Here is a 22,605-nt window from a genome sequence, read left to right on the forward strand (position 1 = left end):
GTGTGAAAACAAACTCTGAAATGCCCCCTTATTTCTCACTTTCTCGTGGCACCCATCAGGTTTGCCCACTTTCACCTGCTTTGGCTATAGAGCCTCTCTCTATTGCATTAAAATCTTCTTCAGTATTTTCAGGTATTCATTGAGGAGGAAGGGAACATTGTGTCTCATTTATAATGACTGAAACAAATCACATAATTACTTGTTACATTTAACAAATATGCTTTAAATGTTTTATGCTTAGTAACGAACCTTCCCCCAAAAGAGCAGGAAAGGTCTCAGTTACCAGGGCTACCACCAGATAAGTCCTTGTTTATGGTTTAATATAAATGTGAAAAACAAGGGCCATAGGGAGATCCATAGCCCTTAAACAGATGATTATGATTAGTACTCTCTCATGTAATGTTTTTGTATGGTATTTTTGTTTTATGCATATTTTGCAATATATTAGTATTACAAGATTCTTCAATTGTTTCTTCATCTGCAACCAATCCAGCTGTACATGCAAAGGGACACGCTTGAAACAAAGAGCCATAAAATCTCCAACAGAGGAATCTTCCCGCTTGGAAGATTTGGCCTTCCTCGTTGGTCAAGTCAACCCTGAGGGGTGTGACCATAGACCGTAACAAAATATGGATATAGTGACTTCATTGACTTCCGCTGACCAGAGTTGAAGCTTTCGTAGGCCCGCACGGCACTGACATCTTGGGACCGAGTCTGCACAGTAGCGATCTCGGGACCAGAGTTGCGCAGTAGAGAACAGGAAGTAGAGGCACGATTATCAAAAGCCCGCCCACACTCTCACAGATGCAGAACAATTCATTATGTTGGTGTGAAATAAATAGTTATAGAAATGTAGAAATTAAAGCCTCCCAATTTCCTCCCAAAAATCCAGAAAAAAGTCTGTTAGTGCCTTAGTAACAACATCACTCAGAGAAGCCGTCAATCTCAGCTGTCAATCATGACGTCACACCCTCCGTTTTTATAATATAAAATAACTAACTAAAACTAAACTTATTTAAAAAACAAACACTTGAAATTAAATCATTGTGATAAAAACCTAAAATGACAGATACCATCTTTAGGAAACAATTATTTGAAGTGTAATTTAATAGTTTAGTGTGTCTCACGTCCATTCTAATACATGGAGAGGTGGGGTTTAGGAGCTATACTGGGACCAACCACTGGGGGGCGATCGAGGCAGGGAGGCTTCAGTTTCTGAGAGGAGACCTGTCCCAGACCTTTAAAGAGCCCCGCTCTCTCTCTCTCTTGACCGACGACTAACACATCACTTCTGCTGTCCCTCACCTGCCAAGCCGGCCAGGCTGGCAGGCCTACACACACCAAGCCATGTGCAACTTCCTCGACCACGATGGAGTTGAAATAACCATGCAAGTTCATCATATCTTCTTCAGTTAACGCAGAAGAAATCGATTGCAACTTCAACACCATTGGACCGAGCTATCAAGACTTTCACCTGTGACTGTACATTGGACGCTCTTCAACCGCTCAGGCAAATGCAAGTAACGTACAAAATACAAAATCGCTGTGTAGTTAGTTAAAGCTGTAAACTCCTTTGTTCAGGCAAAGGAGCTTGTAGTCACTGATGGTTCTCCCTGGTGTTTTTCATAGTTTCATTCCTCTATTCTGATCTGGTTTTTCATTCTGTAACTTTCCATCTTACCCATGTGTGTGTAATTTTTATGTATGCATTTCTGTTCTGACTCCCTGCCTGTGAACAAATTACCACTTAAATGATCGATTATGTTACACGCTCTAAGCACTGTAAATGCTAAGGAAGAATTATTTGTCTGTGGCCATGAAAAATACCCTTCTCTTAGAATTAATTAATAATCAATACTGAGTGTTCACAGGATGAAGTGATTGATTTATTGTAATGTTAATGTAGCTACATCAAGTTAACCTCATTATCTGATTAAAATATTCATAACTAATCATAAGGAATAATCATAATGATTTATGAATAATTATTAATATTTCCCCTTTGAGATTCCACCAAAAGTGCGTGGGCCCTTAGAATCGTCCTGCCAGTTGTTTTCTTTTCGATTTTGGTGATATTAATCTAGGAATATTAGTCTGGGAATTAATTTTGTCAGTTATAATGTAGCCACACATCTGTGTAGAATGTTCAGTGGCTTGGGGTATCAAACCTTCCTGCAGGTGCTAAAACAGCCACATCTCTGACTGGTTACAGTATTTATCTGTGCAATGTGAAACATGAGTACAGTGTTTAATGCTATCTTCATGAAGCTTTTAAGATACAGTTAAGAGCTGAATGAGACAGTATTGTCCATAAAATCATCAGGCTGAGTAATTGACAGAGAGGCCCTTGTGATTATCACCGCAGTGGTTTTGTGGAGCTAAATGCAAATTTATATGGACTTTCAAAGAAAACATGAAGCAAGTCAAAGCTCAGATAGCCTACGGCTCTCTGTAATTGACAAGTATAATGCAATGGACATCAAAATGACCTTGGCAGCCTTTGCAGGCCACACAGATAAAATGACAGTTTGCCATTAGACTTAAAAAAATAAATAGGTTTACTGTCTCTGTTGAGAAGGAAATTAATGCTTTCATCTTTCCATGACATGTAAATGCATTGACTTTTTACATAATACCTTTAAATTCTGCACAAAATAATGGGGATATGAATAAGGAGGCTGACAAAAGTTCAGAAGTTCATGATTTTTTTTTATAGGAAAAAGCTCAAGCTGACAATGACGTAAATACACAATTCCCATTAGACTTAATGTTTCAATGACTCACTCATGACGACATTCATCTTTTTTTCCTAAATAAATCCATGTTTAAGAAATCAGTTTAATGAAGGATTCAAAATACTTACTGATCAAAACTATGATATCACAATAATTAGCTTTCATAATAATTATCATCATTTGAACTTGTGGTAGAGTTAAGTTAAACCAGGTATCCCAGAGGAGGACCTCAGACCAATTTCCGAGAGAATCCCACCATCAAAAAGAATAAACCGTTTTTATAGAATAGATGTCAGAGCCTAGCCTGACGTCGTCATACTCAATTCTAGTCAGAATATGAGTCTGATACTGCTCCGTTGGGCTGTGATTATGGGGCGTGTTTCAACCGAACCAGGAAAGACCTCAATTGGATAGACCTACAACCAATCAGAGCAGCGGAGCGACGCATAACGTTAGTTATCAAATGTCAACAGAACTCAACTACACTGTGTTGCCATGTCCGCGGGTTGAAGCGACCCCAATTATGTGACATACAGACCCAGGAATGCGATTTTTAGCAGGCAGCCCTGCCAAAATAACACATATATTACCCCCCAAATGCCTTTTTTCCCGGAGAACCCCCCCTGGAAAGCTATTGGGCTTGTTTTTGGCTAGTTTTGAGGAACGTTAGCAATTGGGCGGGTTTTGTTGTAAAAACTTGGCAACCCTGTACCTGCACGCACGCTGGAATAAGTAGCCTAACGTTAGAAGAAAAAGATGAGTGTAAACGATCTTTGCCGGTGTTGTAAAAAAAGAATTTAAGGATACACAGAGTACTTATCAACACCATCATCATTTCTGAGAGAAATAGTAAAGGTGAATGCAAATACGAACAAGTTCTCCGTTTAGGATTAGAACAAACTCAACCCAAGCGCCTTTGATGACATGAGGGACAGAGGGACAGAACAAAAACAATACTTAGCCAGGAAAAAACACATGCTGAGAAGCAGTAAAAAAACAAACAGAAGGAGCAGGCTGGTACTGATGTTGTGGCAGGCAAGAGTCAAAGCCAGTAAGGTAGCCAGAACCAGTGAATGGACAGATTGGAGGTCAGGCTGCTCACAGAACACATTATCTTTGACCATTGGAGAATCCAGGAAACAGGCAGGTATGCTGGCTTGGTAGCCCAGGTCAGGAGAAAGAAGTGATCCAACAGGCCAGGTTAACAGAGCCAGGTCAAGAAAAGTGCATCTCAGGATCCCAGGCAGACCAGGGGTCCGTTCTTCGTATCTTGCTTAATACATCTGAGATGATTTGACAGATCCCAGATCTTTTAATCGTGATAACTGATCTCTGGCTAATTTGGTTCTTCAAATGAATTTGTGGATTGTGGATTATCTGAGATTACTGCGCATTCTTGTGTTCCCTGAAGATGGCAGATGCAGCGATACTTGAAACCATAATGCAGCGATTGGCTGGTGTCAAGACAGCAACGTAATCATATAATTAAAAAAGCCACCAGGCAAAAAACTTGACAAATTAAAAAAAACAAATTTCTGGACCTTTATAAGGAAACAGCCAAGTGACCAAAAGATAAATTATAATAGTTAAATTAAATGTGCACTGTAAAAAAAAAAAAAAAAAAAAAAAAAAACATGATTCACAATTATTTATATTCACAATGTTATAGTATTTGTACACCCATTACATTTTTATTTCCATGTTCTAATAAGCAATTCATTTAATTTTTTATTCAATTTGAAGCAGATTTGTTACGTGATAGCAGTAATTTAAGTTTCTTAAGGGTCAAGATCCTTGATGACGTCGACTGGGACATGTTCCGCGCGAGTTCTGAAGACGTCAGCGAGTTCACAGAAGTGGCGCTCTGCTTTATCAACACACTGACAGAGCAAGCCACACAAACAATAACTATAACGTCCTTCCCTAATCAGAAACCGTGGGTGGACAGTTCAATTCGCACTGCAGTAAACTCGCGCACTACCGCTTACAATGCCGGTCTCCTAACGGGGGATATGAGGGAGTACAAAGCTTCATGTTACGCCCTCCGGCGCGCCGTTAAAGCCGCAAAACTCCGCTATAAAGACAGAGTGGAATCTCATTTCCAACTCAACGACTCCCGGCGGATGTGGCAGGGACTGAGGACCATCTGTGCTTTTGGAACTAAATCCTCTGCAGAGGTGAGAGCTGATCCGTTGCTGGTGAACGAGTTAAACTCTTTCTACGCTCGCTTTGATGGTAATCGCGGCAGCGCGACTCCGGCGAGTGACGCGTCAGAGAGAGTCCCTCAGAGCAGCAACGGTCACGTGATCTCTGTCTCGGAGGACGAGGTTCGGAGGGCACTCAAACGTGTGGATGTCAGGAAAGCTGCTGGGCCGGATGGTATTTCAGGTCGTGTTCTGCGGTCCTGTGCTGATCAGCTCGCAGGGCTCTTTACATCCATATTTAACGAGTCCCTTGCTACATCTGTTGTCCCCACCTCCTTCAAACGATCCTCCATCATCCCTGTACCTAAGATCAGTAAACCCTCTTGCCTAAATGACTATCGTCCAGTGGCTCTCACATCTTTAGTCATGAAGGTCTTTGAGAGACTCATTAAAAACAACATTTGCTCCTCCATTCCTGACACTTTGGACCCTCTTCAGTTTGCCTATCGTCCCAATAGATCGACTGAAGATGCCATTTCTCACGTCCTTCACTCCTGCCTCACTCACATCGACAGCAAAAGTGGGAACTATGTCAGGCTGCTATTTATTGACTATAGCTCAGCCTTTAACACCATAGTTCCCATTAAGCTAACACACAAACTCCTGGATCTAGGCCTGAATTCTTCTCTCTGCCTCTGGATTGAAGATTTCCTCACTGGCAGACCCCAGGCGGTGAGAGTAGGCCAGTTCACCTCCACCTCCATCACCCTGAGTGTGGGAGCTCCACAGGGCTGTGGGCTGAGTCCCCTGCTCTACTCTCTCTACACCCATGACTGTTTGTCCACACACAGCTCCACCTCGATCATCAAGTTTGCTGATGATACTGTTGTCCTGGGTCTCATCTCCAACAACAATGAGACGGCATACTTGGACGAAGTGGAGCAACTGACATCATGGTGCCAGGACAACTGTCTCTCTCTGAATGTTAACAAGACCAAAGAACTGATTGTGGACTTCAGGAAGAGACAGCATCGGTCATACTCCCCTCTCATGATCAGCGGGACACCGGTAGAGAGAGTGAGCAGCTTCAAATACCTGGGTGTGAACATCTCAGAGGATCTGACCTGGACTACACACATCCAGACACAGGTGAAAAAAGCCAGGCAAAGACTGTACCACCTGCGCCAGCTGAGGAAATTCAGGGTTTCACCAGCCATCCTGAAAACTTTCTATCGAGGGGCGATAGAAAGTGTCCTGACTCAGTGCATCACAGCGTGGTACGGGAACAGCACCAGTCACGATTGCAAAGCCCTGCAAAGAGTGGTGCGCTTATCCGAGCGCATCTCAGGCTCAGCTCTCCCGTCTCTGCAGGACATCTACACCAAACGCTGCAGAGGTAGAGCTACTAAAATCATCAGAGACATTAATCACCCTGCAAACTCTCACTTCACCCTGCTGCCATCCGGTAAGCGCTTCCGTAGCCTGATGGCAAAGACTGAAAGACTCAGGAGGAGTTTCTTCCCCCAGGCCATCAGACTCCTGAACTCAGTCACGTGACTTCACTTCACCCCGCACACGCATAAACATCCAGTTTAAACATTAACATCCACATACTGCCATTGCACTGCACTTTACGTTCCTATTGTTACTCTGTAACAACCTGTAATAAACCTGTTTGCACATCATACTCCTGTTTGCACATTATACTCCGATTTGCAATTATACCTATTGCATGCACATCATACTTCTCTATATATAAATATATATATATATATTTTATGTTAACCACTTATTTTTAAGTCTACAGTTTATCTCACTTATCATATCCACTTACTTTATATTTTATATTTTTATTTTATTTTTTTATTTTTATCTTATTTCCTATTTTTATCTTACTTGATTTATTTATAACTCTACTTATGTTAATACTTTTTATTCTAATTTTATTCTATTCTATTTTAATTTCCCTTGTGTTCTTGTAACTGTTATTTGCACTGTCCATGGAGCGGACCTGTTTACATTTCACTGCCAGTTGTATATTGTGTATATAACTGTGTATGTGACAAATAAAACTCTTGAATCTTGAATCTTGAATCAAGTTATCTGCATCAAGGCACTCCCATAATAGCCATCATCACTCAAATTAATGCACAGCTCATCATAAAATGATAAAGTAGCTATTCTATCAAAAATAAATCTCTAAATCAAGTGGTATTATACACAACATTATAATATTATTTTCAAAAAAAAATTATATTATTGTTTTCATTTAAAATTATTATTGCCCCTGGTTCAGTAAGGAACTCTTGTTATAAAGAGTAAGTGATTGGGGACACATTTTAAGTATCAACGCAGCTTAAAAAGATGCAATCTTGCAATCATCCTCTTTACATGAAAGCGTGATCTCGAGCAGGTTTAAGCTTATGGACCTGTTGCTATGACAGCAAGTCCAGGATAAGCGTCGAAGAACCAAACAATCCAAGATCATGCCAAATCGTCAAAAATCAAATCCAGCTAACTGAGTAAGCGAGGTACGAGGAACTGACCCCAGATCAGGCAGACTAAGCTAGGCAGGAGTAGACAAAAAGGAATGCAGGACAGGCAGAGAATCCTGGAGGCAAAAGAAAAAAAGCAAAACGACAACGACACCTGACAAAAACACTAACTGGATGTTGAAAGCTCAAACACAAACAACAATCTTGCACAGAACAGCACACACTATAAGGGAAATAAATAGGGCAACAAATAAAGAGGGTAATAAGAGACAACAGGTGAGGCAAATGAACTTATGAAAAGGAAATGAGGGGGTGGGGCAAAGACATGACAAACAAAAGAGCACATGGCAAACACAACAAACAGAAGCCTAGAAACCACAAACAGAAAAAGACAGATCCGGTGATGATCAACCCCGAGTCCTGACAATAGGAGCATGGCAAAGGTGACATGATTCACAATATGATCCACCCATAAAGAAATGTTAGCTATACATTAATAAAATAAAATAAAAATATAACATACCATAACTATAACAATTAAACTGAATCAATTTAGTGAAACAGTACTATTTTAATTTCATTAATTCTATGCTACAGTATTTAGATGTCAGTCAATTAACCTGTTTCCAAATGTTTTTGAGAGATTATATTATTGAATTCAATATAAATTAAGTACATTCAGCTTGTTTGGATTTGTAGTGATAGAGGCCTTGATCTGACTTAGCACTGACTAAAAGTCAAGTCCAAAAGTCTCATTGACACACACGTCATTGTAAATATGCATCCTTTCCTGTCATTCAGACCTGCAACACATTTAAAAAAAAGTTGGGACTGTAAAGCATTTACCACTTTGTAATGTTGCCATTCCTTTTCGCAACACTTAAAAGATGTTTAGGGACTGAAGACACCAAGTGATGAAGTGTTTCAGGTGTAATTTTGTCCCATTCTTCCTGCAAACAAGTCTTAAGGTGGGCAACAGTACGGGGTCTTCGTTGTCACACATTCTTTACTGGAGACAGGTCGGGACCCGTACCCTCTTCCTCCGCAGCCAGGACTTTGTAATGTGTGCAGAATGTGGTTTTGCATTGTCTTGTTGAAATATGCATGGACGTCCCTGGAAAAGATGTCTTCTTGAAGGCAGCATAGTATGCTCCAAAATCTCTATGTACTTTTCAGCATTAATGATGCCTTCACAGAAGTGCAAATTACCTTTGCCAAGGGCACTGACACAACCCCATACCATGACAGACCCTGGCTTTGGGACTTGTTGCTGGTAACAGTCTGGATGATCCTTTTTTTCTTTGGTCCGGAGCACACGGCGTCCATTCCTCCCAAAAAATACCTGAAATACTGATTCATCTGACCACAGTACACGTTTCCACTATGTGATGGTCCATCCCAGATGCCTCCGAGCCCAGAGAAGTCGACGGCGCTTCTGGACACTGTTAACATAGGGCTTCCTTTTGGCACAGTACAGTTTTAACTGGCATTTGTGGATGTAACTACGTATTGTGGTACTTGACAAAGGTTTGCCAAAGTAGTCCTGAGCCCATGTGGTGATATCGCTTATAGATGAATGACGATTCTTGATGCAGTGCCGCCTGAAGGATCGGAGATCACGGTTGTTCCGCTTAGGCTTGCGCCCTTGTCCTTTACGCACTGAAATTCCTCCAGATTCCTTGAATCTTTTAATTATGTTATGCACTGTTGAATGTGAAATATCCAAATCTCTTCCTATCTTTCTTTGAGGAACATTGTTTTTAAACATTTCAATAATTTTCTCACGTATTTGTTGGCAAACTGGCGATCCTCGGCCCATCTTTGCTCCTATAGGATTAGACCTTTCTTGGATGCTGCTTTTGTACCAAATCATAATTACAATCACCTGTTGACATCACCTGTTTCAAATCACATCATTATTTAACCATTTTACCTCATTACAAGCCCTAAATTGCTCCTGTCCCAACTTATTTTGAAATGTGTTGCAGGTCTGAATGACAGGAAAGGATGCATATTTACAAATGACATGAAGTTGACCAGACAAAACATGAAATATTTTGTGTTCATATTGTCTGCAATGAAATACAAGTCAAAGTAAATTTAGAAATCACTTCTTTTTTTTTGCGTTTTCCATACTGTCCCAACTTTTTCTAATTTGGGATTGTGTGTATATATATATATATATATATATATATATAGGTTTTGGGGCAGCATTATCATATCAGTCACCACTGCATGCCATTTAGATTTCTCTCCCCTTAGAATTCCTGTAGGACCCCTCAGCTTTCACGCCACACAGCATCATCCAGATGGCTGTTAGTCACAGTCACTTCCTTTCATCCAAGAAAACGGCCTGATTCTGCTCTTCTGTGAAGCTGCCGTCCATGCATAAACATTTTTTGACTCGAGAAAAGACATAATAACTTGGTGACAACAGGGTCTTTGATGGAAAATATGGGTTTAAGCCTCTAACAGCTCTGTGGCTAAACTAGCACTGACAGATTTTGGAATTCAGCTTTCAGTCTCTGACAGGTCGACTCTGTAAAGCCAAGCTGTTGTTTTTTTTTAATGTTAAATTAATAATGATAACTTTGACTCTTTGACAAAATGACAAGCCTGATTTTCATGCCAACTATCTATTTCAGGGCATATTGTGCTTGGATCAGAAAAATGAACACATGCATTTAGTATAACAGCTCAAATGAGTGAAGGGCATTGATTTATTTAACGACTTGAGTGAATTCATTAATTTTGCAGCATTTCAGCAAGAAATGTTCTGTTAATCTCTCTTCCTATCCTATCCTATCCTATCCTATCCTATCCTATCCTATCCTATCCTATCTCATATCCTATACAGCATAGCATATAAACTCAAATCTGAACAAGGTTGATCTGATTTCTCACTGAGACTGTTTATGCTGACTGACACATCCAAAGCATGCACACATTCCTCTCAGACAAGTGTGTGATCCCGATATACAGAGAATTACAGTATTTCAAAATATCTGTCTTGGCGAGTATTTACACAAACATTGTCTGTATTGAATGCTTGGTTAACTGTTGGGAAAAAACATCTGATGTTTAACATTATATTAGATCTGTGCTTTACAGTAGGTCCTATATATAGGCTGTTTGTCTCATTAATGTTAATCAAACAATTGTGGTATCATGGAAAAAAAAAGTTTAATATGTATTTTTTCTATAGATATGGGTTTTGACTTGGTGTGTGCCAAATTTGATGGTTTTACTGGGGATTTTAAGGTATGGTTTCTACACTCTAAAAATGGCTGGGTTAAAAACAACCCAATTGGCAACCCAGCGCTGGGTAAATATTGGACAGAACACACGCTGGGTTAAAATAACCCAGTGGCATTTTAACCCAGCAAGCTGGGCTGTTGAGAAAACCCAAAATGTAGTCAATTTTTACCATTAGCCTAATGGATTTGCTATTCTGGGATATTCTTGCTGGGTTATTCTTATAATTTCTCCTGTGCATAGCCTACTGTAAAAATGGACTATCATGAAAGAACAGCCAATCAGCACGCAGCTGCTTCCTGCTGAGAGCTGTGCAGCTGCACTGCGTTTTACATAGTATTTTTAGGATAAAAAATTGCTTCAAAATCTCGAGGAAAGGAAATTCCCCCCATAGCGTTTAGCAAACGCAATACTCGTTCCCTCTTCTCAGGGAACCGAGGATACGTAAGTAACCGAAGCGATTCCATTCATTATGCTAAGCTAAGCTAGCGGTGACCCTGCCAAACTAAAACAATGCATGCACTGAGACAAAAATGCATTTGCCCACATATCTAAATGTAGGAAAGAAGTTGAATAAACCCCATTTCTAAAAACGGTGGAGTGTTCCTTTAAACATATTTCCTTAAACATATTACTGATTGCTGATAAATAAAAAAATAAATAAAAATAAAGTTTGAGCTACAACCGTCAACTCAAGTTAACTGAAAAAGGGCTCTATTCATTGAATGTATACATTTAAAACAACATATACCTAACAAATACACACATTGTAACTCTTTAATTCACACGACAGGGTCGTGTTTATCACATATTTAACCTTCTCATATTAGTGGCTTGTAAAGTCATTTAAATTTATTCAATATTCAAAAACAGCATTTTGAAACACAATCAAAAAGTGTTTCCAAACCGTATTTTAAGGATCCTTTACAGATCTTTTTACATTATTGAAATGGTGAGGTCACCAAAGTTATAAAAACACTTCCGACAGATGCCATGGAAAGAAACAAGATAATATGACAGGCATTAGTGACGTTCTGTGTGAGATGTTCAGACATTCTGCACACTGCCCTTACCTAATCATGACCAAAGGACATACTGACATGATTTAATTAAATGTGTTGTAAAGCTTTAGTGCCTTAACTGCATTTTAGTTGAAAGCTAATATTACTCACATCCTTTATTTTTAATTAAACAAAGACATAAATGGTGGATGAACTCTGTTTTACCCCCTCTGTCAGAATATAATACGACATGTACTGCTTAAAAAAACGAAAACAAACGTAAAAATAATTGCAGCATAATCAGTGGCACTTAATATAAGCCTAAAAGATTCAGTTTATTTATATATATATATATATATATATGTCAGTAAAAAAAAATGGGATGTTTTTTTTGAATTTCTTTCAGCTGGTTTTTTTTTTTTTTTATGTAACTGAAGTAATTACACGATACAGAATATCTATTAATTCTTCATTAAAATCCCCTGGAGTCAAGTTAGCAATGTCTAGAAGGGTAATGTTTATATATTGTGGATATAATTTGCATTCTTTTTCTTTGCGTTTCGTCTTACAATACAGGTGTAACCTAAAATCAGTCAACCAATCTCACACAGTGCCTCCAGTCAAATGTTTCCACCCTGTCTGAATCCATTTTGAGATTATGTTGTCACCAGACATGTCCGCTGATCTCATAATGCCTGAAACTAAGGCCAGTAAAGTAACTGCCTTTGTCAATTCTACTTGTGCTCATGCCGGGTTTTTTTTTTACCCTGAGGATGAGCATTGGTGGAAGTTTCTCATGTGTACAAGAGCTCAACAGATGGCCTTGTGTTTGTCATTGAGACTGTTGGCTCTACTCCCACACTGGACACAATCCAGAGACACAGTCCTGGAGTCTCTTCTAACCTTCATCCATCCATCACTAACAGATTCACCAGAGAAACTCAAGAACGAATATTCATACATACCCCTCAGAGAGCTCTGCTTCATGAGACATAAGGAAAGGATTCCCTCATTTGAAGACACTTTGAGTAAAATTGGATTTTCTTTGAAAACACATCTTTTGTTTTCATATGTTTACTGGAGAGAATGAAAAAAAATGTTTTCTTAATCAATATGTTATCTGATATTTGATAATGGTATATTGAATTGGTATTAAACAAATCTTAATATTGTAGCATCCCAGCATAACTCTGTAAATAGTTCTGCAAAGCATCATGGGAATGTCCTGTTTCACAATTAATCAAGTGCTGCTGTGAAACGTGTTGAGTTTAAACTTAATCAATGGATGTTTTCAGAGTTTTCTGAGTTAAGGCCCCAATATACACAAACTGGTGTGATGTCATTTTGAACACAATCAAGGAGTTCGAAACTGCTTGCCAAAGTGAACTTGTGTGCTCTGAGGCTCCGCCTTCTTTGATGTGGTAATCTTTTCTGGTTAAGTTATGTCCATGAGTAAAAACATGAACACACTGGAGAGTCATTTTACTGTAGAAAATTAAGTTGTAATACTAATTGAAAGAGTCACTGACATTGTTTTTTATGTTTAGTACTGTAAATCTGTTATATAAAGTGCTATATAAATAAACATGACGTGACTTTACAGGAGTTCTGAAATGCAGAGCTCATGCAAACATCCACACAGCTATAAATTTAGTTGTGTTTATTTTGTTATTGAAAGGAAAGTGCGCAACACATATTAACATATTCACCTAAATGACACTCATCAGCGTGGGCAGTGCCTGTCACGATTCTATGAGAGAGGACTCAAATGCAGGAATGAGTGATCAGGGGTTTATTGACAAACAGCAGACAAGAAATGGTGAGGAGGTGAACAGTCCAAACAGTAGGCGGGTTAGGAGCACAATCACAGGCAGGAAGAGCAGCCACAATAACTAGCTCCAGAAGGTGGTAGACGGGAGAGCAGTTCTGACAGAGCAGCATGAGACCAGAGGATACCAGCGATGGCCAGGCAGGATTCCTTGGGTAATGCAGTCAGGTCATATCAGGAAACTCACCAAGCTTTCAGGCAAGGAGAGCAAGCTGCCAGGGAAGCTCTACTTGCAGGACAGGAACTAGGGACAGAAAACAAGAGGAGACAAGACCAAAAGGCAGCACAAACACTTAGCACTACTAGTAAAACACACATAGGTATAACGAACCAGCAACCACATGAGGGAAAGAACACACTTTATAAAGGGAGCAGAGAACAAGAGGAACAGGTGAACACACTCAGACAAACAAGGAGCAGAGAACATGAAGAACAGGTGAACACACTCAGACAAACAAGGAGCAGAAAACATGAGGAAAGGGTGAGCACACTCAGACAAGGAACAGGTGAGCACACAATCAGTTAATCAATGAGGACTAGACAAGGACTAAACAAGGGGGCGTGGTAACAGGAAACAAGGAGGCAGGACACAGGGAGCACATGGCAAACACAAACCAAGACAAAGCCATGTGTTCATGCACAACACAAACAAAGACACATTAAACAAAGACAAAACATACAGAGCTGTCAGAGGAGAAACCTGACAGTGCCAGGATGTTTGCTAACAGTATACTGCTGGGGCACGTTCAAAGCTCAAACCGGTGCGCAACATTTTGCTACGGTTTCCGGTTGAACGCCATGTTTCCTGGAAACGGTGTGCAACGGATTTGAGATGCATTGAGATGTTTACAAATGTGTCCGCTGCAGCTCAGTATACACAACAATTGAAGGTAGAAGACATGATTGCCGTAAGAGTTTTAAAGTTATATATATATATATATATATATATATATATATATATATATATATATATATATATATATATATATATATATATATAATCAACATGATAATGTGTTTATTTATATCTTTAGCTTCATTGCAAGGCAAGTTTATTTATATACCAAAATTCATATATGGTAATTAAGTGCTTGACATAAAGTGAGAAAGAAAATACAAGCTATTAAAAAAGTAATAACTAGAAATAAATTATTTAAATTAGAATTGATTACCAGGAGATAAAAAAGTTAAATAAATGGGATTGGGATGTTGTCTTTTATTCTGGACGGCAAGGGCAGTGATTGCATGTATTTTGCAGTAAACACGTATTTATATCGATTTCATCAGGCTCCGAAAATTCCTCAAAAAGAACACAAAGAATGGCCCTCTCGGCTGCCATAGTTACAACTCTTGCGTCAACAGAACAGGGTGTTCAACGCAGCACCGTTTCCGTTTAAAAAACGTTTTGCAACGTTTTGTCGGGGCTGAACGCAGCCCTGGGGCCTCATTTATAAAACTTTGCGTAGGATTTGCGTCAGAAGTTGCGTACGGATGAAACATAGGACGTGCGTACGCACAGAATTTGTTTACGCACTTGATTGTGTTTGTGGAGTGCACTGTAACATGTGTTCATGCTTCGTTTAAAAAAAAAACATCATTATTTTTCATATATTTGACCTTTATTCTACACTGCTCTGTCCCTCCTTGTAAAACGGTCTGATGCTTTCCGGGTTGTATGAAGCCAGTCCCTCAAAAATACGCGATGGGCTCAGATTGGTTAGCTGGCCCAGTGTGTTGTGATTCGCTAACCGCCTAGTGCACGTTTGACGGAAACATCACGCCCCTTACCTTTACCGGTAGACTGTGCTTTGGCAGTATTAGAAACGATGGCGTCAATAAAACCATACCAATCTGAGCCCGAATCAGACCCAGAACATTTTAGTGAAGATGATCGAGCAGAACCTGTTCAGTTCTCAAGAGTAAAGACTGCGGATCTATAGTGATCGCTACTGAATGGCACTTTTACTTTTGTATTTTTAGAACGATTATAGCCAAATATCTGTCACAAGAACTAACCCAAAACGAACACTAAACACTGGCTTTACTAGTAAGTTAGCCAAATCACACACAGAACCATGTTTAGCATGCCTGTAGATAAATAATACATAAAAGCTCTAATCAAAGAATCATTTACACTAATGCCAAGTTCGCTGTTGAGATTTTAACGTTAGGTGTTCGTCGGATAACGTTAAGTATGAATGAGCATTTAACAGACTGGTTTGCAGAACAGCGTTGTCATCTGTTTACTTCCTTGCTACAACGTACAATTAAAGGAAATTAAACTTTCACTTTAGAATAGGGGGTCAAATTGCCTTTATTAGTACTGTATTAATGGTAGTTAGGCTTAATTATTGGCTTATTCTGGTTAATAAACTTAAATATCATTCAATAAGTGCAATAATTAATGAGAATAAAACTTTAACTTCAGAATAGGGGCTCAAATTGTCTTTATTACACTATTTTAGCAATTTATAACGGCAAAATCAGCAGTAATTAAACATAATTACTAGCTTATTGTTCAGTTAACTTAACAGAAAATACAGACATATAATTACACAGCTACAGAAAAATAATATATGGCTTATTAAGTTGTAAATAATGTCTAATATGCCCTTACTGTAATGTTAAGTTAATCATTAATAACTATTGTGTCCATGCTTAACTAATGCATAATTGTGAACAAGCAAATCATTAATTACTAGTTTAACTAATGCATAATTACGGACCCTTTAAATGTAAAGTTAATCATTAATTACTAGTGTGTTCGTGCTTAACTAATGCTTAGTTGTGCACAAGTTAACCCTTAATTAATGCTTAACTAATGTATTATTCTGGACCCTTAAAATAAAGTGTTACCGGTTTTTCTTTGGTCATTATATATCTTACACAATCTTGCTTAGTAAATTTTGCTTGTTTTATGATAAAAAAAATAAGTGATTTCATTTATTTATTTATTATTCAGTGGGAAAAGTGAATGAAAAGTTTGAGTTGTCGCCTAGTTTGTTATTTCACAGTTCAAAGTCTTCTCTAAATTAATTTGCTGAAGAGGCCAAAAAAGTAAGGCAAAAAAATATGAATTAAAAATCAGGGGCATTATATGTATAAAAATTTTATTCTTAAGTACGTCAAATTTCTAAGAATGACTTAATTTTACTCTTGTTCCTAGACTTAGGAATAATGTGATTCATAAAGGTTCCTAAGTGTTAAGACTAGGTCTCGGCTCCTAAATTATTTAAAGGTCCCATGGCATGAAATTGTCATTTTATGAGGTTTTTCAACATTAATATGAGTTCCCCTAGCCTGAATATTGTCCCCAAGTGGATAGAAATGTTGATCGTTGTAACCCCGAGTTCTGGCTTTCTTTTTCTGCCTTTGAGAAAATGACAGGCCAGACGAGCCAATCCTGAAGTCTCCTGGTTTGACGTCCAAGCAGGAACGGTTTCCTCCCTTTCCTCCGCCCAGAGAATCTGTCACGCCCATGCAAACGCTCGAGAGATCATGGGTTGTGAACAAGTGAACGCTGGCAGTTTCTCAGTGTTTGGATGTACAAATGAAAACAGAAGTCTTTTTTCAGTTCCTTCTGATCTGTGATCAGTGATTTCTGATGTGTAGCTAATTATTTATTATTCGTGCACACGCAGCGGCTTCTCTCTCTCCCAACAGAACGGTGTTTTCGTGTTTTCTATCTTGTGAGTCAGTGTTTTTGTACGTCCTCGTCGCGTCTATCGGTTCTAAAATGTGCATACAGTCGTTTCTGCTCAACATCAGCAGAGCCACATCTTCAGAGATAAACCTCACACTTGCCGAAGCTCGGGCTGCACTGACCGGTCGGCCTTCATCATCCCCGACCCCCAGTACTGCATCTGGCCCACAGCAGAGGCACCAAACGCGGCACGAGATCAAACAGAAGGGGGGTAAGCGTGAGGGTATCCGGGCTAGCCAGCTATCACCACAATAAACTGGATTACATTCGATTACTGCTGTTGTGTCTTTGTTTGCGCTGTGCACTCAATGCGCGTCACTGACGCTTTTCATATGATAGGAAAATATCGAAAATTAATGCTATAATCAACACTTACTCGTAACTCGTTCATCTCGACAGCTGTAATGGTACTTTGCATGTGTTACAAAGTTGGTAATAATGATGAAGACGGACTCGGTGTGACTGGGACTCGTGTTTATTCAGATTTCTCAGATACAAACACAATAAACTTGCGCTGACTGACAGCGCTCTCATAACTCAGTAGTTACTATAAATAACTTTGTTAGCAATCGCTCCGTCTCCGTGATGTCCGGTTCGCGAACGAATCATTCTTTTGAATCGGTTCTTTTTAGTGAACCGAATCAGTTCACCAAATCGGACTGAATCGTTCTAAACGGTTCGCGTCTCGAGTCAGGGCTGATCCATAATTTACTAAAGTTACTAACTTTCTGACATGAGTGACAGTCCCTCCGACTAGAAATAGACTAATAACCTGATATGCTGTATCTACAACAGTTCACTGAACTGAGACGTGATGAGAGAACTGATGTGAAGTGAACTCCGGTCCATCCGTCTCTCTGGCAGCAGCTTGTGCGTCGTAGACCTCGCTAAACCACGCCCCCTCCGCTCATTTAAAATGCAAAGATGTCAGCCAATCACAACAGTGGGCGTTTTTACTGAAGTCTCACAGCAGACACGCCTCTTGAAGCAGGGCATTCAGCCACAGGGCAAACAGCAGTATAGAAAAAATGCCTTTTATTTCTAAATTATGACATTTTATGATGTAAAAATCATACTAACAATATAAGTACACCTCAGGCAACATTATAAAATAATAAAAAAATGCCATGCCATGGGACCTTTAAGAGAGCTGAAGAGGTATCCTAACCGAGTTAGGAGTAACGAGATCGCAGCAGAGAGGAGGAGACAATGTATTGGAGTTAAATGGTGACAGGGAGTTTAAAAAAAATATAAAAGGTTGATCGTCAAGATATTCTTTTTGTAGCTGACCTAGTCACTTCTCCCACTCTACAAATCAATGTTGCAGAAATTAGTCTTAAATAGCGCTATTGTGGCACTGACCACACACCAAACATACAGTAGGGTCCAAAAGTGATGTGCGGAGGTTTTTAAATGACCCTAAATTTGACATACCATTTTACTTTATGCAATATATGGGTAAAATGGCAATAAATGTAGTCCCATTCAATTATATATATTTATACACTGTATCAAATTTGTATATTAATGTGTTCTTGGGAAACATGTAATGAAAAAAATAAGTGTAATAATGGGAGTAATAATTTAGCAATTTAATAAAGCAATATTTTCATAATAATATCTAATATGTCATAGGAATATTGATATGTATTTTATTTCTCTATTCACTTGTGTTTCCCAGAATACCATGAACATGATAAAAGTCCTGTTGTCCACTACAGTGAACATGTATGAAATCAATGCCCTATTTTGAAACTGAATGTAATATTTTGATTAGAAACCCCATACCATTTTCCTGAGATGTTGGTTTTGAAAAATAGTCAGATTTAAATGATAATTATATAATATTATTATATTTCCATAAGAGTGCTAAATTTGATTACTTAATTAATGTCAGTCATTTTTAAAGACCAAGGATATGTTGTTGTCATGTTGAAACCTCCAAACATTTGGTATCTCTGTAAAGCCCTGAATGTGCTCTTTACAAATGTTCACTACAGTGGAAAAAAGTTTATTCCTGGGTCCCAGGAGGATATGAGGGAAGAACAAAGCACTAAACGTAGTGAAGGTATATCTGACAAAATTATTTGGCAAACTACTAGGCCTACAGGTTTTAGAAGAAAAAAAAAAAAAACAAAACATACGTTTACTGCAATATAATCAGAAATGAATATTTAATTGGTCCTCTCTTGTTTTTACATGTGTTCATAATTTCTTTGTATGACTATTTATTTGTTCTTTCCTACTGATCTTCAAACCATGCAGCAAAATCAAGCCACTTTTATGAGGATTTCGGGCTTCCCTGGAGTTGTTGGAGACGTTGATGGAACTAATGTAAATGAGAAGACTATCAATAGAAAAGGATTCCACAGCATTGGTACTTGTGATAATTTTGCGCAATGCAAAGCAACATTTTTTTAATATAAATTTAAATATTAAGTTTCAGTGTCCTAATTAAATGATTTTATTATAATGACATTAAATGATTGGTGTCATGCTGCTGTGACTTCACCCTTGCAGGCTCACTATTCAGTGATTCATGCTGATTCAGGCGGCAATTTTGGGTTGACATCATTGTAGTCCTTTGCTGAAAGTTGCTTTTAGCTTCTTTATAAATGTCTCCTACTCTTAGACAAGTCCTACTTTTTACTAAGAACTTTTTTTGGCACTTAAGTCAAAGCTTAAGACTGTTCTTAAGAGCATTTTTGATAAGTTTTATACATATAGGCCCAGATCTTATATGCCCTTCAAGACAGCACTTAACCTTTAGCCAATCTTTACAGTCTTAACCCCTTTTGATCTCAATGATTGTATTAAATCACAGAAAACAAAGCCCTAAAACATGACTTGAGTGATGACATTTTAATCACTGCATTTCAAGGAGGAGGGGTAATTAAACTTATATTTTGAGTCAGATAGTTTTTCACTTCACATTTTACTGTACAGATCTTAATTACTGTTTTTTAGGGTGCTGGACTGAACGTATATTCCATCTGAAGAAAAATGATGTCATGGCAACACTGATTGGCCGATAAGAACACATAAGAACCATAAGAACACCATAAGAGCACACTCAGTCCCTAACCCTTCGCTGGTGACTATTCTGAGCTGTTAGATCAAGGAAAAATAAGTCCATTTCACACTTTTAAGAGCCCTCCAAATTAAATTGAAACCAATTAAATATTAGCAAACATACATTGGACATTGGATAGTTCCCCAAAACATTTTTTCATCATTTCGAGTCTTGTGATATCACATTCACTTTTGTCCAGTTGTTTAGGGGATGTACTGTACAATAGTTCCCACAAATGCAGATAAAATTAAACTATTTACTGTCTTCTGGGAGTTAGTCAGTCCTCACAATAGGTAAAAAAAAAAAAAAAAAAATATATATATATATATATATATATATATATATATATATATATATATATATATATATATATATATATATATATATATATATATTTAACTTAATTTAATTTAATTTAGTGAAACATAGATAATGACTTGATGCAATGAGTTTATCAGTGCATCTCCAAAAAACACAACAAAAACAACAACAAACAAACACACACACACAAAAACAACAACGCATGGTTATAAGTATGAGATGTTGAATTTAAAGGTAAAGGGTTTTGTTTGAAAGAAATGTAAGAGAAGAGAGTGATGGACAATAATGCAGGAAGACACTTGAAACATTTTAATTCTGTAAAGCTTTGGCATATGCCCAACCCCATTAAAAAAGCTTTTACTTTGCCATCTAGGGCCTGGAGCATTATTGCAAAACAAAAAAGTTTTGTTTAAGTTTGAAAGGTTTTATGGAAATGTTTTCTGGGGGTGTAATTGTGCTAACTGCATTGCACTTTAGATGTTATTGTCTAATTCTCAGAGAGCTGATCAAGTATTTCCCTTGCCTTGATTAATTTAAAGGGGTCATGAACTGCGTTGTTTTATTGTTTTATGATGTTTCCTGGGGTGCACTTATAATGTTAGAATGCTTTTTACATCAAACATTGTCATAATTTATAACTAAAAGGCATATTTTCAGGCACTGCATAATATAATTGCACCTGCTGCACCCATGGTATGAGAATGGATGTAAATGGTATGTATGGACTTACCTCTTGTGCATTGCAACCCGTGGTGTTGCCGGAGGAGGTCGCTGGCCAGTCTCGATCCGGAATTTCCCTATCGGTAAGCCCCACCCCTCGAATGCCGATGAGCCAATGGCAGTTGGGTATCAGTTGCGCTGGGACCAGAACACAGACATCTTTAGGTTTCAGCGCCATTGAGAAACAATGGAAAATCCGGAGCTCTCATCGGTTTGATGGTGTTTATACTACAAAAATGGTAAAATGATGTGTCTGGGGTACTGTAAAACGGATTTTAGGTATCCTGAGAGGATTTTCTGGTTGTCATAGTCTCATTAAATTACGATTAAAGTTAGTGCTAACATACAAACCAAAATAACTTAACTGTTCTCACGTCATGTAACGTTAACAGTGTAGGTCAAAAACACATAAACGAAGGCCAACATTTCAGTGCATCTCTCCATATTAAACTGATTTAATGTAAATTAATTAAATTTTACCCTGCGGTACATGAACAGTGTTGATCCTAGATATTGATCATTTGCGTTTGTGACGACCGTAACATAAGGCTTCTCCCGTTTGCATTGTGATCTGTAAACCCTCGCTTCCAAATTAATATCCCACCATATTTATTTTAAAATCTTTTATATATTTGTCACTTGAATGCTCCTCGACGAGAGGTGATCCTTCTGTGTCACAGACTTTGTGATTTACCGTCTGATTTTTTTGTATATCTTTTGTATATTTTTTATATTTTTTTATATTTCTGTGATATTATGTTATATTATGTTTCTGTGTTTAGATATGTTTAAGGTCTGAATTATCTGTATTACTAAGGAGGGACTCCTATTTTGATGGGAATAGTCTACGGAGCAATGCGGGCAGTGCAAGGGAGAGATTGCAGTCGCAGTTTATCAGAGTTGTTTTCAGAAACAATGTTTACAGTTTATTAGCACCCCGAAAAGGCATACAATCTGTATATGTAATGTTTACTGTTAGTTTTATGTTATGTTTAGAGTGTTTTGAACAATTTGCTGTGTATGTTAATGACAATGCAATGGAGAGATTTTTTTTTTGAGTGCAAAACGATGTAATAAACTTCATAAACTATCAGTAAAGTTTGGCCATCAATTGGACGGGGTCCGCGCAAAAACATTCTTGGGATAAGGTTTTCACACCAACAGCTGTCATTGTAAGACTGTTAGCAACTTTGTTTGTTTGTCCGAGTTAGCAACAGTAACTAAGGGGGGCGGGGCTTACCGATAGGTCAATTGACTGCCATGCTTTCCTGGGCAGGGCTTGAGTGGAATCCTCCACCATGTCCCGAGCACTCAATGCTCGACGATTGTT

This window comes from Gobio gobio, assembly GCF_949357685.1.
Source record: "Gobio gobio genome assembly, chromosome: 1".
Taxonomy (NCBI): domain Eukaryota; kingdom Metazoa; phylum Chordata; class Actinopteri; order Cypriniformes; family Gobionidae; genus Gobio; species Gobio gobio.